At 43.4% G+C, this 14,303-nt stretch overlaps 1 protein-coding gene across 1 annotated transcript in view; it reads left to right on the plus strand.

The window, feature by feature from the left end:
• The window catches only part of LOC124795731, a 745,624-nt gene that overhangs the window by 349,526 nt on the left and 381,795 nt on the right, over positions 1–14,303 (plus strand). The gene's annotated exons all lie outside the window — the stretch shown is intronic.

Genomic DNA, 14,303 nt, shown 5'->3' on the forward strand with positions numbered 1-14,303 from the left:
ATACAAAATTGTGATCTGAGCCCATATCTGTTACTGGGTACGTCTTGCAGTCCAGTATCAGATTTCGTAATCTCTGTCTGATCATGATGTAATCTAACCGGAATCTTCCTGTATCTCCCGACCTTTCCCAAGTATACCTCCTCCTCATGTGAATGTCGAACAGAATATTCGCTGTTATTAGCTGAAATTTATTGCAGAACTCAAATAGTCTTTCTCCTCTCTCATTTCTAGTAGCAATCTCAAATTATCCTGTAACTCTGTCTTCTATTCCTTCGGCTACAAACATATTACAGCCCCCATGGCAAGTAGATTTTCATCTCCCTCTACGTACTGAATTACCAGTTCAGTCTCTTCATCATCAGCTTGCGACGCTTCGTGTGTACCTGAACTATTGTTACCGGTGTTATTTTGCTGACGGTTCTGATGAGAACAACTCTATCACTGAACTGTTCGCATTAACACGCCCTTTGCCCATCTTCTCTATTCATAACGAATCCTACTCCCGTTACACCATTTTCTGTTCCTGTTGATTCCCTGAATCTCTGTGCGCTTCTCTGCCCTCTTTGATAAGGCCCTTCGCAGAATGAGGATGATTTCTTATGCCGGAAGTCTTCGGCTGCCGTTGCTGGTGATTTTTGTTTAAAGTTAAGTAGATGCCGGGACCGATCCCGGGATCGAGGCCGTTCTGATTCCTAATGAAAGACGTTACTCCTGGACCACGGGTGCCACCATACTTTAAACACGGAAACAAAATCATGTCGTATCGGCACCTCCTCCGTGCTTCGCTGGTGGCGCTACACAGGTGTGTCATTTGCTTGGCATTCGCCAAACCCAAACCCTTCTATCGGCTGGCCACAAGGTACAACGTGATTCATTGCTCCAAATAACTTGTTTCCAGTCACCCATTGTCCAGTGGCGTCTTTCTTTGCACTAAGTCAAGCTTCGATTGGCACTGACTACAGAAATAAGGAGATTTTGTGGAGCTTTTTTACCATTTTGCCCCATTCTTTCAACTTCCCATGTACATCTGCTGTGCTAGCTGGACGGTTGGTAGCACTTAGGAACTCACGAGTGATTCCTTCCATTGATTTCATGCGGTTTCTACGGCCACCCTCCACAATGCTCATTACGTGAATGCTGCCTGGTTTAGCTGTGGTTGTTCCTTCGCTTTTTAACTTCAAAATTACAGTCGTCTTCAGCAGCTTCAGAAGTCTGTTAACGATGGTGACGGATTTCATTCTGCCGTTACCACTTTCTACTGACAACACTACACTACCTGCCTCCTTCCAGACTGGCGGGTGTATTTATCATGAGATATAGTGACAATTCCGCAACACGCAGGTTTCCAGGTACTTTTCAGCAGTAGTGTACTTTATTTCTTGTCACAAGTAATAATACAAATCTTGCCAAATACTATTTTCAGCTGGTATATACTCAGCATTGTATATTATATAATTTGTAATCATTTTCTAAATGCTATTTATATTGAGAAACAGGAATCAACGAGACAAAAGCAAATGCTGACACGAATAAATCAATGGATTACTTCCACAGGACCCCATTACTTTGTCACTCGAATATTCAGATTACACTCCTGTGTTAAACATATATGCACGTGAAGTCCATGTTCTAGAGTGTCCCCAGGTTCCTCCAAAATCATTCATCTGCAGAGAGCATTGTGTGTGAAGAAATGTTTTGACTCTTGGAAATAGAAAGAAGTCACACAGAGCGATATCTGATGAATAAGGTGGCTGTGGTAGTACAGAAATTCGTTTTGAGGTTAAAAATTGCTGTACTGGCAGAGCAGTATGGGAAGGCACATTATCGTGACGCAGAAGCCAATTATTAGCAATGTTGGCACAGACACGAAGAACTCTTTTACGAAGTCTTTCTAAAATTTCTTTGTAGTAATATTGGTTAACTGTTTGTTTAGGAGGCACCCACTCTTTATGAGCAATATCTTAGAATCAAAGAAGCATACAAGCATGCATTTCACTTTTGAGTCTGACATTCGTTCTGCCTTCACTAAACATTTTATGCCAACGAAAAACTTGAGCTCTTGACATAATCACCACTCCAAAAACCTTCTGAAGCTTACCGTAAGTTGTCGTCGCGTTTTCACCGAATTTAACGCAAAAAAGAAATGGCATACCGTTGCGCAATATTATGCGGTTTAATTTCCGCGACGAGAGACACAAACACGTGTTAACTTATTACTGCACAACTCACGACTGACATATTGTATCGATGTGCCACTTGGAGTAGAAGCAGCTTATAGACCAAGGTCAGAGATACTGTGCCTACGCAAGCCTGCAGGCTTGTCACATCTTGCAAGGAAAATCGGACTCATTACTTTATTGTCGCACCTCGTATAGTCACTGTGCTTACCAGCGACTGTCTACTGTATTCCTTAATGATGAAATGTAAAATACGACGAAGCTAAAATAGTCCCCCATTCGGATTTCCCTACGGGGACTATGCAGAAATATTATGGGATCCAAAAAAAGGAAAAGATCACATTTGTCCTTCCAGGGACTGGAGTGTGATACGTTAGATACCGTAAGCAAGACAAGAAAACTAGTAACACAGTTTGCAGTGGTTATAAATCAACAAACGCCAAAATACGCTGGTTCACCTTCGAACAGAGCATGATTGAATCTGGGGAAACCCTCTGACGGAAAAAAGTAATAACATAAAAAACGAGTTGCGCAACATAAACAAATGTTCATAGCATGTTTCTACATCTGACGAATGATGTCTGTTCAAATTTCGGGGCAGTTGCATAAGAGAGGCCCTAGTAACGCCGCTATGAGGATACTATTTATGACTGCTCTAATACACGGGGAAACGGTCGTGAGCGTCAGTTACTTTTGAGATCTGACGTCGTGAATTGATGTTAGTCAACAATGTCCTTAAGGCGACAAAGACACTGTTATCAACACCGCACTAAGTTTGAACGAGGTCGTGAAATAGGGCTACGAGGTGCTGGATATCTGCGATATTACAGAAAGACGTTGTAGGAATGTAGCCACATTACATGATTGTGGTGGTCAAGAGAATGTGCGGTCGCAAGAAGACTGGGCTCTGGACGGCCACGTGGCACTACCGAGAGGGAGGACCATGGTATTCGGATTGGGGCTCTGGGACATCGTGCTACATCTATAACAGCAATACGAGCAGCCATTGGCACCATAATGACACAACCAAAGGTTAAAAATCGGTCTCTTCAACGACAGCTCCGAGCCTGATGCCACAGCGTACTTTTCGGTGATTACTAACTACCACCATTTGCAACTTCAGTGGTGTCAAGAGAAAACTCATTGAAGGGTAGATTGGAAGGCTATTGTGCTTTCTGATGAAAGCTATTTCCACCTCACCTACAACTAATATGGCTGCGTGCTAGATACATTGGACTTACACCTCGACTTCTGATTCGTATGAAAACTGGAGCTTTCTTCTAGCTATCCCTCGAACCCTGAGTGCTAATTTGGACCTCAGTCTGGTGTTTTGACCTGTTGTTCTGCCATTCATGAGCAGCATTCCAGGTGGTGTTTTCCAGCTGGACAACGGCCGCCCATATACCGCTGTTATAAACTAACATGCTCTAAAGACCATGCTCGATCAACAGATCTGTCTCCATTCGAGCACATATGGGACATCATCGGAAGACAACTCCACCGTCAGCCGCAACGAGCATTAACCGTCCCTTTATGGAGCGACTCCCTGTATTGAGCGACCAAGTGCAAGAGGCATGCAATAACTGACACCTGGCATCTGTACGACACAATTCATTCAGAATTCCGTGCTTGCATTCAACATTCTGGTGGATATATGGGTTTATTAGTGTACCAGCATTTCCCATTTGCAGTAGTTTATCTCGCGCTTATATTGTGATCTTGCCATATTCATAACTTGCGTAATTATGTTACCTAGATAAATGTATACCCGAAATTTCATTACTCTACGTCAATTACTTTTTGGTGTTCCAATTATTTAACCATGTGTGTATTTGGTTTACGAATCCAGAGAGGAGGTTTTACATGTGGAAGAGCCATGCAGAGACCTTTTTTTGGTTAAGAACAGCAGATCAGAACTCTAGAAATTGCTGAGAAGTGGGTTATTAAAAAGACGAACCTGAATAAATTGAATGAAGCAATGGTTGTTAAGAATTTCAGAGGTACCATCAGACAATGAATGACGGATGCAGGGGAAAAGTGTAAGCCATAGCTCCTAAATACTGACACGAAGAATGGTAAGGATGGCAGAAGTCAACTTCGGGATAGGTAATTTTATGTATCTGAAATGTTAAACTAGCGAGGTAGTAGTGACCGCATGACTTATCTTAGTACGTTCGTAGCATTTGTGGATGTAGAGAGAACTTTTGACAATGTTGTCCAGCACACATTCTTGTAAGTCAAGAAGATAATGGGGATAGAATACATGGTGCAATAGGTTGCCTACAACATGTACAGAGACCAGATTGTAGTTTTAAAGACTGGAAGTAACTGGAAGAAGAGAGGAGGAAGGAAGAGAAGAGAACAGTTTAAGGTTTACAGAAGACACTGTAATTCGCTTAGAGGTGGCAAAAGACCTGCAAAATAGCACAATGGAACGGATAGTGTCTCGGAAAGAGATTGCAGAATTTCATACACATCTGCTGTTCTCAAAAAGGCCTGGAGTACATGTACCGTTTACTTTAACAACTGAAAATCGGGGACTTTAAGAGAAATGCATGCTAGTACTGTTAGATCAGTTCAGACAAGGTTTCCAACGAACACATGCACAGGAAACGAGTTAATTGCCCTGTTCCACCAGCACCAGGTTGATTGACAGGTGTTACTAGCCGTAAGTTTCTGAATACTGCAGTGATGGACACAAGACTGCTTGCTGTGTTGGGCAGACTGTCGACAGATCACCAACATATTTCAACACTGACATGCGAGCATATCTAACTATCGTCGTCAGTGAATACTGGTTGGGTCGAGCAGAACCTGTTGTCCTTCCACTACGTGTGCCTGATTTAACATGAGGCTGATATATCCTCCAAGAGAGGGAGGGGGGGGATGCAGTTCGGGATCATTTGAAGTGCTGAGGTAATCTCCTGAATAAAGATAACACTGAATAAAGATAACACTCAGAGTTATACGTACGCGACAGAGTAGAACTCTGGTTACTTTGAGGGTGCAAGCACATATTGCTCTATTAAAAGGGTGGTTTAATTAGAGAAATTGGTATGGACATATTGGTTGAATTGAGGAAGAAGTTATTCTATAATCACGCACAGAGTGTCAGCAATGCCTGCATTTTCAACGTCTCTTCGTGCGTTGTCAGCTGTAACGTGTTCGTTTCAACTCACAGCCTCTTGAAGAGCTTTTTATCACAACATTACAAGATCGAACGTTTCCTCACATCTTTCAAGTTCAAACATTCCTCTCCATTCTACTGGCGAAAACGGATTTGGGTTTGACGTTGTGTTCGTTGTGATCACCAACGACGATATGTTGTGGATTCCACTTCTAGACAGCAGAGTATTTTCCATCACATTATTGAAAGTACAAACATGCCACTCCTAGCTATTATTGAAAAAAAAACTTGATAGTTGAAGTGTCTACATGACCATGTGTGCGGGGTTTGAATTCCATTCAGCACAGAACTTTTCGTCGCCTGATATCTAGCTAAACATGCGCACATCTCGCTACTGGTGAACCAATAATAGCTATTTATCGTCTGTTCCTGGCTAGTAAATGACGGCGCTAGATGCAGGATTCGATACCCAGGCAGGCAAAAACAATTCTATCGTCATTTAAGGTTCCAGCATCTCGCTATTGGTGAAAACATTGATATTTATCTTCTGATTTTACGTACTCTGTTACCAATCCGATTAGGTATTGGGTTCGCATCCCTGTCACAAGCTTTACATGATGGCATTTCAATTTTATACATGAGCATACCTTGTGCCTTGTGAATGACACCACATTAAACGTCGTTGGGGGTAGTTCCCAGGAAGCTAACTGTTATGACAGGATTCCCAATTCAGTACAAACATTTTCGTAATTTATTTTCAGGATCTGAATTGATAACTGATACTGGTGCAAACGTCTACGCGTCTCTTTATGCCTAGTGATCGGGTCTCAATAAGGCACAAACAAAGCTTAGCTTTGTTAGTAATGGCTATAGGTGCTGGGTTTGAATCCAGGTCCAGAACGACGACGTTGACATGTCATTTAAAGTTCAAATTTGTTTACACGTAGCTGTTGATGTGTTACGAGAACAATGATATTACTGGTGATTCGCTGTTAATGTTGAGATTTCCGTAGAGTGCTTGTTGCCGTTAATCGCGTTTTTTTACTGGTTCGTCCAATATCCAGTTTCCAGAGCAACTCGCCGTTGAGCGACGTTCAGAACGTGGATGGAAAACCTTTTAAAGAGCGAAAAACTTTTTTTCCAATTGTGGTACAGCCTTGTAACTCCATATACTGTCTCAAGTATTTAATTTTGACTAAGGATTACTGTACGATGTATGAAAAATAATCCTTTTGCTCAGAACTTTTAGAATGTCATTTGTTGTAATTAAGGTTAGTTTATGAGTGTTATGGGGTGTCTCATCGCTAAGAACGTGTTTTCTAATATGTTTTGTATGACGATATTATTTGACGCTTAGACTGACTGCCGTAAGGACCTTTGGTCTCTAGTAGTCTGTTGCGGTACCCATTGTGTGTAGTCAAACGACTGTACCCCACGGGGGCTTTAGTGTTCAGACGACCTGCAGGACAGCTACGGTATGTTGGTTGTATTCGGCAGTGACACACGTGTTTTGCTGTCAAGTGTACAACAGACCCTTCTGTTGCAAAAGTCTACTAAAATTAAAAAGTAATTAAACCAAACGGGGCTATAATTTGGTAAATCGAAAGTTATTTTGCGCATTCACATACGAACAACACTGGAAACAAAAGGGGTACCACTGATCACGAATCCAAATGTTACACTAATGAACGAAAAGGAAATAATTAACGGTCGCCAGCCCACTTTGGCAATTTACATAAAAAATCTTGTACAAGATGATGGGAAAGAAAAACATGTATTATTAGACGGTGACGTGGCAACTGAATGTTGTCATATTCTTTTGACACGAATTTTAAATGAGTATGTAATGATGAAGAAAACTGAGAAGTCACTCTTACGTTATGCTTGTCATTAAATTTTGAAGAAAACAATTGAGTAATGATTTGAAAATATGCAATTAAACTGTATGTTAGTACTGAACTTCGTTACGTGAACAATGACTCTCAGTGACCTTAATGTAACGTCATCAAAGATATTTAGAAAAAAAGCACTTTTTACTTTGCAGTTACTTATTTTGCAAATTGAATTTCAAATTATTATCTGAACAACTAAGCCTTTTTTACTGACTTGAACAGAAATAAATAATAGAATACATACCAAACCAAACAGCAATATGCTCCAAGATCTATGTAAAATAAATAAAACTTTGTGCATTTCTTTAGATTTGGATTTTTTTCCAGTGATCGATTCTCAAACATGAAAAATGAAATTGCTTTACTTTACTCATATACTGAAGTCTCTGTTGTACAACAGTTAACTGAAAGTAGACTGAGGCTAAAGTTGTTAAAAGTGAAATTACTCGTTAATAAACTGGCTGTAACTATTCAATTTGTTTCTTATGACATAGAAGGAAAAAAAGAAACAAGGACCCTGCTTGGTAACCATGTCTGAGGACAATGAGGAAACAATCGCCCTGAGTTTAGCTGAATAATTATTTAAATAAATTTTATCAATCAAGTTACATTCAGTTGTGCTGCTGGGTTAGCCTTTAATACTTTCTACCACTGAACAGTCTTACTTCAGTGCTGTGCACACGTCAAAACTCGGAGCCAACGATGAATCTGTGTTGCTGGAACTGCTGCTGTTGCTGAAAGCGGTAGCATCTTGTGTAGCACGGCTAATTACAGGAATAGGCAATCGTAATTAATACAGCCTCTTCCACCTGTCCACTGTCCTTAATTAATATATCGGCAGCAGGTGCCATGCATCCTGCATTTTCGGTGTTACAAGTTGTAACAATTTGTAAACTGTTTTCATCCGAAACAAATATGTGCGTGGTAAAGACTGGTAGATGTAACTGAAGTCCAAGAAAAATCGCCGTATACGATAAAAGGCGTATGGGATAGTCGATACCAAAATTGGGACGGACAAAGAGACAGGTGTAAAGTCTTGGAAGAGGAGTCCAGATAGGCTCTGCGAGCAACGATTCCAGAGTTTGAGATGGGATATGATGTGCAGCACCGTGATTCTGGTCGAAACATGTATTATTCCCACCCTACCACGGTCCTGTAGGACTGCAAAGGAGTCATATTGCACTTTAAATAACATCCATGAGCTGAGGAAGAAGACAAGTGCCATTACTAAACGTCGCGCTAGGAGAACTGGGACTGGTAATATCTGACCCACGTTTGGTATACGGGAGGCGTGATAAATATTCATAGAAGGGCCCGTTGGATAATGTCTAGGGCTTGTAAGCCAGTGATCTGCAATGCCAGCTCTGATCGTCTGTAGCAAACGCCTGCTGAGCGACGGAGATCGGCTGTGAATTTAATGCCAACACATCACCAATGAGCGAGATCTTGAATTTGGACACGTTGAGGTAGCTGCCTGATACTTCGTCGTAAGTCGGCTCCCATATCAGGGGTGCTCGAACTTCATTCTCACTGTGCGGATAAAGGACTAGGTCGTCTGCATAGATCAAGCAGCTGAAACAAGGACCGTGCAACGTCCTGCCTTAGAAACGTTGGTGCAGTCCCTGGATCAGGGGATCCAAGCGAAAACATATGAAATCGTGGAATTCCGGAGGTCGCGCCGCTCAAAAGGGCAAAATTACAGCGACAAAACTGCCCGGGAAACCCATACGTTGAAGAACAGTCCACAATAGGAGTGGTCTACACTGCCGAAGGTCTGGCTGAAGTCCAGTGATGCCAAGGCACTGGGGAGAAGTTCGTGAAGGGCAAATGCTATCATGTACAGGTAACGGCAAAGCCCCTTGCAGGTATTATTGTCGCGTCCTAGGGAAGTCTCGTCGTAGGAGGTGACGTAACTAGCGACTTCTTGAGCCACTGTGCCAGCAGCCTTGTAAATATTTTCGTATCGACCACTGTCATCAGGGACAGCTTTTGTGTGATGGTCATCCATGTGGAAGGTGGCAAGACTCATTGCGGCGACACGATATTGCTGTGTACAGTCCCTTGCAGTCGATGCAGACTGCATGACAGAAGCATCTTGTGGGTGTAGACCCACCACGTCTGCCACAGCGACCATGACTACCGGCGGGGCGCCAGCCAAGGCGCTCCGTTACGTGTTCCTGGTCAAACACGCTCTGGTGCTCTGATCTGCTCCTTCTTCAACATCAGCCCAGGACACTGACGTCTAACGATGGAAGTGGGTGCTGCAACAAAAACTGTAGGGGTTCTGGCATCCTCTTACACTACTGGCAACATTGAATACGTGTTCGGTATTGAGAGAGGATCCGTCAGAGGAGGGGTGTCAGGAATGGTCACACTGTGTAACTGGACGCAAAATGTAAGGTCACCATTAGACATCCTGTCATCATCTCGAGGGGCCGTCTGAAGGAGGGTGTCGCTAGAGGGCTTCGTCGGCGTTTCTTGCGCTTCCTGGGTGACTGCTGTTTCCTAATGTGTTGTTCCAAATCACAATGTGATCGCCCATCATCTGATGCAGTACCCGTCTGGATAAAGGCAGCTTTTGACAAGACATCTAGTTCGTTGTCCATGGTTCCAGCAAGGTCGTCCGTCACGGAACTGAAATTGGATGGTAGCGGTTCGAGCACTGGAGGTGACGTTATGCTGGTGTTGTCGGGATGTTTGGTGAACTGGGTGGCTTTTACGAGACTTCAGCGATATAATGGAGTGGCGTGGCAGGGTTCTGTGCTACTATCACGTATGTGATGGGTAGGGACGTGAGCGTCGATGCCGGTGTCACTTCTCCCAGCGGTGTCTGCATGAAGCGTCGGCGTATACATTCGCACTTGACATGTCCTTCTTGGCCACATCCTGCTCGTATTGGTGGCTGGCCGTCGTAATTGAGAATGGCCTGCACACCGCCAATCTTCAGGTACGATGGAATGTGTTTCACCAGCTAAATTTTGATCTGCGGACGATCTGGGTAGATAGTAAACGTCTGCCATTTCTCCGCCAGGTGACCCAAAACGTTGCCATATGGTTTCAAAGCGGATAGTTTCAGAGACCCAAACCTGCGTGGTCCAGTGTCACTGCACCTACGTGTTCATCAGAGTGTTTGAATTTTAGTCCGCATAGAGTCTCCGTTGACGTCTTGGTGCATACAGCACTTCCTGTGACAGAAAAATGAATTCTGATCACGTTCATGGGGTTCAAACACACATCCTCTAGTGTGAACTGTTCTACTTCAAAGGCTCTTGGTCGTGAATGTTCGGCCTGAAACGTTACTTTCATCGTTGCATGGCGGTAAGAGTGCGTAATGAGGTACGTTAGTAGTGGACTCTGTATACACAAATACCGCGACGCGAAAGTAAACAACTCTGAGACTTGAGAGCTTGCCAGCGCACGGGGCAGTTTCGCACGTTACCGTCGCATAGAGCCGACTCTCTCCACGACGGAAGCTAAAGAAATGAATTAAAATCTCTGCCACGGTCTGTAATCGATCCCCAGTCTCCTTGTTCCCTAGACAAGAACGCTAGTCATTACACCACGGCAACACTATACGAAATATTGCCGCATGGACTACCCAAGTTCAATGCCCTCCCCAACAAAAACTTCAATTCACGTCTTCAACTTATTTTCGCCTTCTTCGATAGTCACCATTGCCGGCGCTCCCCAGCATTGTAATAGTACTCCAGCATTGGACGTAAGGGGGAAATCCTATCCCTTAGGTGTACGTGAATTATAGATATTATAATTAAATTTTCCTCGGAACATTTGAGTCTCATCGTTATCTCCGAAAATGATGGAAGCAAGGAGTCCTGGATTCAAGTCCCACCTATTGCACAAATTTTAATTCACGTCTTCAGCCTTCATTATTATCGTAGACAAAGGTGAGACTCAAATGTGAGGAAAATTTGATTATGAGATCTACAGGTAACCTATACCTGATTTACAGGATTTCCCTGCTGCAGGCAAATCTGGGGTGCTATTCCAATGCCGGAGAGCCTTGGAAGTGAAGACGATTTAAGAAGGGGAAAATAGGTTGAAGGTGGGAATTGAAGTTTGTTATTCCTGTCTAGTGAGCAAGAAGACTTGAGTTCAAGGCGTGGCACAAATTTTAATTCATTTCTTCACCTTCCATCATTATTTTTGTTATTACTTCATATGCAATTCATGTACCACACAAAAATTAATGTCAGTGAATAAAGATGACCTTTTAGATAACGCCAAAAGCGGACATCTTGCCAGGGTAAATAAGTGTATAAATAAACAAAATGAATGTGTTCATTCAGAAATAGTTGTCACCGTACGATGTAAGACATCTGAAAAAAGTGTGCTGCATTCTTGAGTACCAGTATAAAGGTAGCATGGAATAAACTGCACTGCTTCACTGTGTAGGGCCTGTTATTGCAGTGAAAGTAGCAATGTGTCTGGGAGGCTGAATTTCCACAATGTGGTAACCTGTTCTTTAAACGATGTACGAATTCCCCACTTCAGACCCCTCACCCAAATGACATGTTTCTGCTGGAAACAAATTCATACAAACTTCTTGTTGAATACTTGCCAGTGCATTTTGAGGAGAGAACCACTCCACTGATACCTACTTGTTTGTGTGTTTGTGTGTGTGTGTGTGTGTGTGTGTGTGTGTGTGTGTGTGTGTTGTTTGTGCTGGGGCGGAGGAGGAAGGGTGGCTGGGAGGGTGTTTGCAGTCATATTCTCAGTGATGGTGGTCATCATGGGCTGCTACACAAGGAGCAGAAGTACATTGCTCTGCAAAACTTAAAAATGAGGTAAAGTAACATAACATATTAACAACTAGGAAATTAATGAAAGGCTGGGAGCATGTTGCCAGAGCTTACTATTTGATGAACATGAAACTCGATGTGAGGTCAGCCAAATGAAGCTGGCCAAGTAATACAAGGCAGTTAGAGCAACTGGAACAGAAACTATCAATCAGCGCGAAGTCACAGTGCACTTTGGGGGTGTTCTTTAACACTACGGCCCAAGACTACATTTGGCTGACTTCTCATCATCTGGAAACAGCAATAAGGATGAAGTGTGACAAGTGTAGCTGAGGAGATTGGTATTTCTCACAATATTGTTTGACATGCATGGGGAGCGTTTCAAAACACAGGCACTGCTACTCGAAGAAGAGGATGTGGTTAACCCCCGTCAATTGCAGCAGATGATGACGGCTACATTTTCCAACAGGCAAGAAGGGGCCGATATAGCTGGTGCACTTGTAACTACATTTAACAGGACTGCCAAGCACGTTCTCATGCTCCACATTGGCAAAGAGACTGTATGGGGTGATCTCTTTGACCAACAGCCATTACGCTGTGTTCCCTTGACATTCACACATTCGCAGCACAGTTTGCTATGGTGACGCTTAGCGATTGGACCAATGAGGAGTAGTACGGTTGGCTGGTGAAGACATCAGTCCCATAGAATTAGGGAATGATGAGGAAACAAGACGGCCGTGTCCTTTCAAAGCAACCATCCTGGCATTTGCCTGAAGCGATTTAGAGGAAACACAGAAAACTTAAATCAGGATTGCCGGACGCTGGTTTAAACCGCCCTTCTCCCACATGAGAGTGCAGTCGAGGAGTAGGATCGCGTGCTCTTCTCCGATGATAGCTCATTCATATGAGTAGTAATTCAGGATGTATCATGTGGCAAGCGGTGGGAACACGCAGTGTAGTCTCCCCTTGTCGAGTGGCGACCCTGCACCGAGCTGTCCTTTCTGTAGCGACCCATTACCAGACATCTCCTGGTCCTCTTCCCCTATTTCAGCCACTTACGTCTCAGAGTCGGGCTGCCACCCAATTTTGCCGGACATTTTAGCGGATAACGTGCGAGCTGTGGCTCGAGTAAGTTTTTTAAAAAGAAGTAATAAGATAAAAGAGACCTTATTTCTACCTGGTGACTCCGGTGTCTTTTTGACGTCGTTTGGATACCCGTAACGAAATTTTAGAGTTGTTTTTTCTTCCTTTCTGTATTGGACCTCGAAACAGTTTTGTACCCTCGCAGTCCTAGCATTCTATGGTTCTATACTGGGTACTTATGACCTTAGTTATTTTGCTCCTTAACCCCCTCCCCCCCCCCCCCCCAAGAAAAAGAAAAAGAAAGAGCCGCAGTGTACTCAGAAACCCAATCGAATGTTTTGGACGTCCACATGTTTCTGTGTGGGGAGACATTATGAAATATGTTTACGCTGAACTCAAAATATTTGAACTCGGTACACGCAATGGCCACTGATATTGTGACAACATAATCCTTTCCCATGTGCGCCCTTATGAATGATTATGTAGGACTGCATCGAGCAGCTCAAGTGGAGGAGCTCTTCATACGATAGGATATTTGACGAACGGCCTGGTCTTACCATTCCCCCGATTTAAATCCCGTAGTGCACATATGGTAGGTTTTTTATGTCCATCCTCGTGGCTGTGGTCTGGGGACTACGGCCGTTCACCATTGTAAGAAAATGGAACACTTACAGTCGACCTTAAGAAGTCGTTTATTGTGTAGGTATCAGTTTTGGCGCTTCATTGCACCATCTTCAGACCTTAGTTGATGCTGAAGGTGTTATTACGATCCACGTATACGATACGTTAGAGCCCAACATTACTTGTTCACGCAGACTACCTGTAACTGTGATGTCTTCAAGTGAGTTGACAGTTGATGGTTGGAGAAACGACATTACAATTCAGGTAGTTTGCGGAAAACCAGTTATGCCGACCACTGATGCATTGTATATATGGATCTAGATAGCCCATTCAGCACCAACTAAGGCTTGAAGTGGTAGCTACACAACAAATGACATCTTAAGGAGAGTTGTTTCATTTTCTTACAGCATGTGAGATGGGTTGGCGAGACGTATTGCAATACTATCACATGCACCATCGACCATCCAGCGGTTTTCAAACACGCTGGTTGTGAAATGAAACGAGGTGCTACAAGAACTTCTCACCAACCTTGTCGCCGGCATGGGACCACATGCGTTGCCCGCCAGGGTGAAAACACGCCCTTTCAAGAGACCTGTCTCGCCCTTTGTAATGTTCGGGAGACCATCTTAAGTCGCAGAGAATCCAG

The sequence above is a fragment of the Schistocerca piceifrons genome, chromosome 4, assembly GCF_021461385.2.
Source record: "Schistocerca piceifrons isolate TAMUIC-IGC-003096 chromosome 4, iqSchPice1.1, whole genome shotgun sequence".
Taxonomy (NCBI): domain Eukaryota; kingdom Metazoa; phylum Arthropoda; class Insecta; order Orthoptera; family Acrididae; genus Schistocerca; species Schistocerca piceifrons.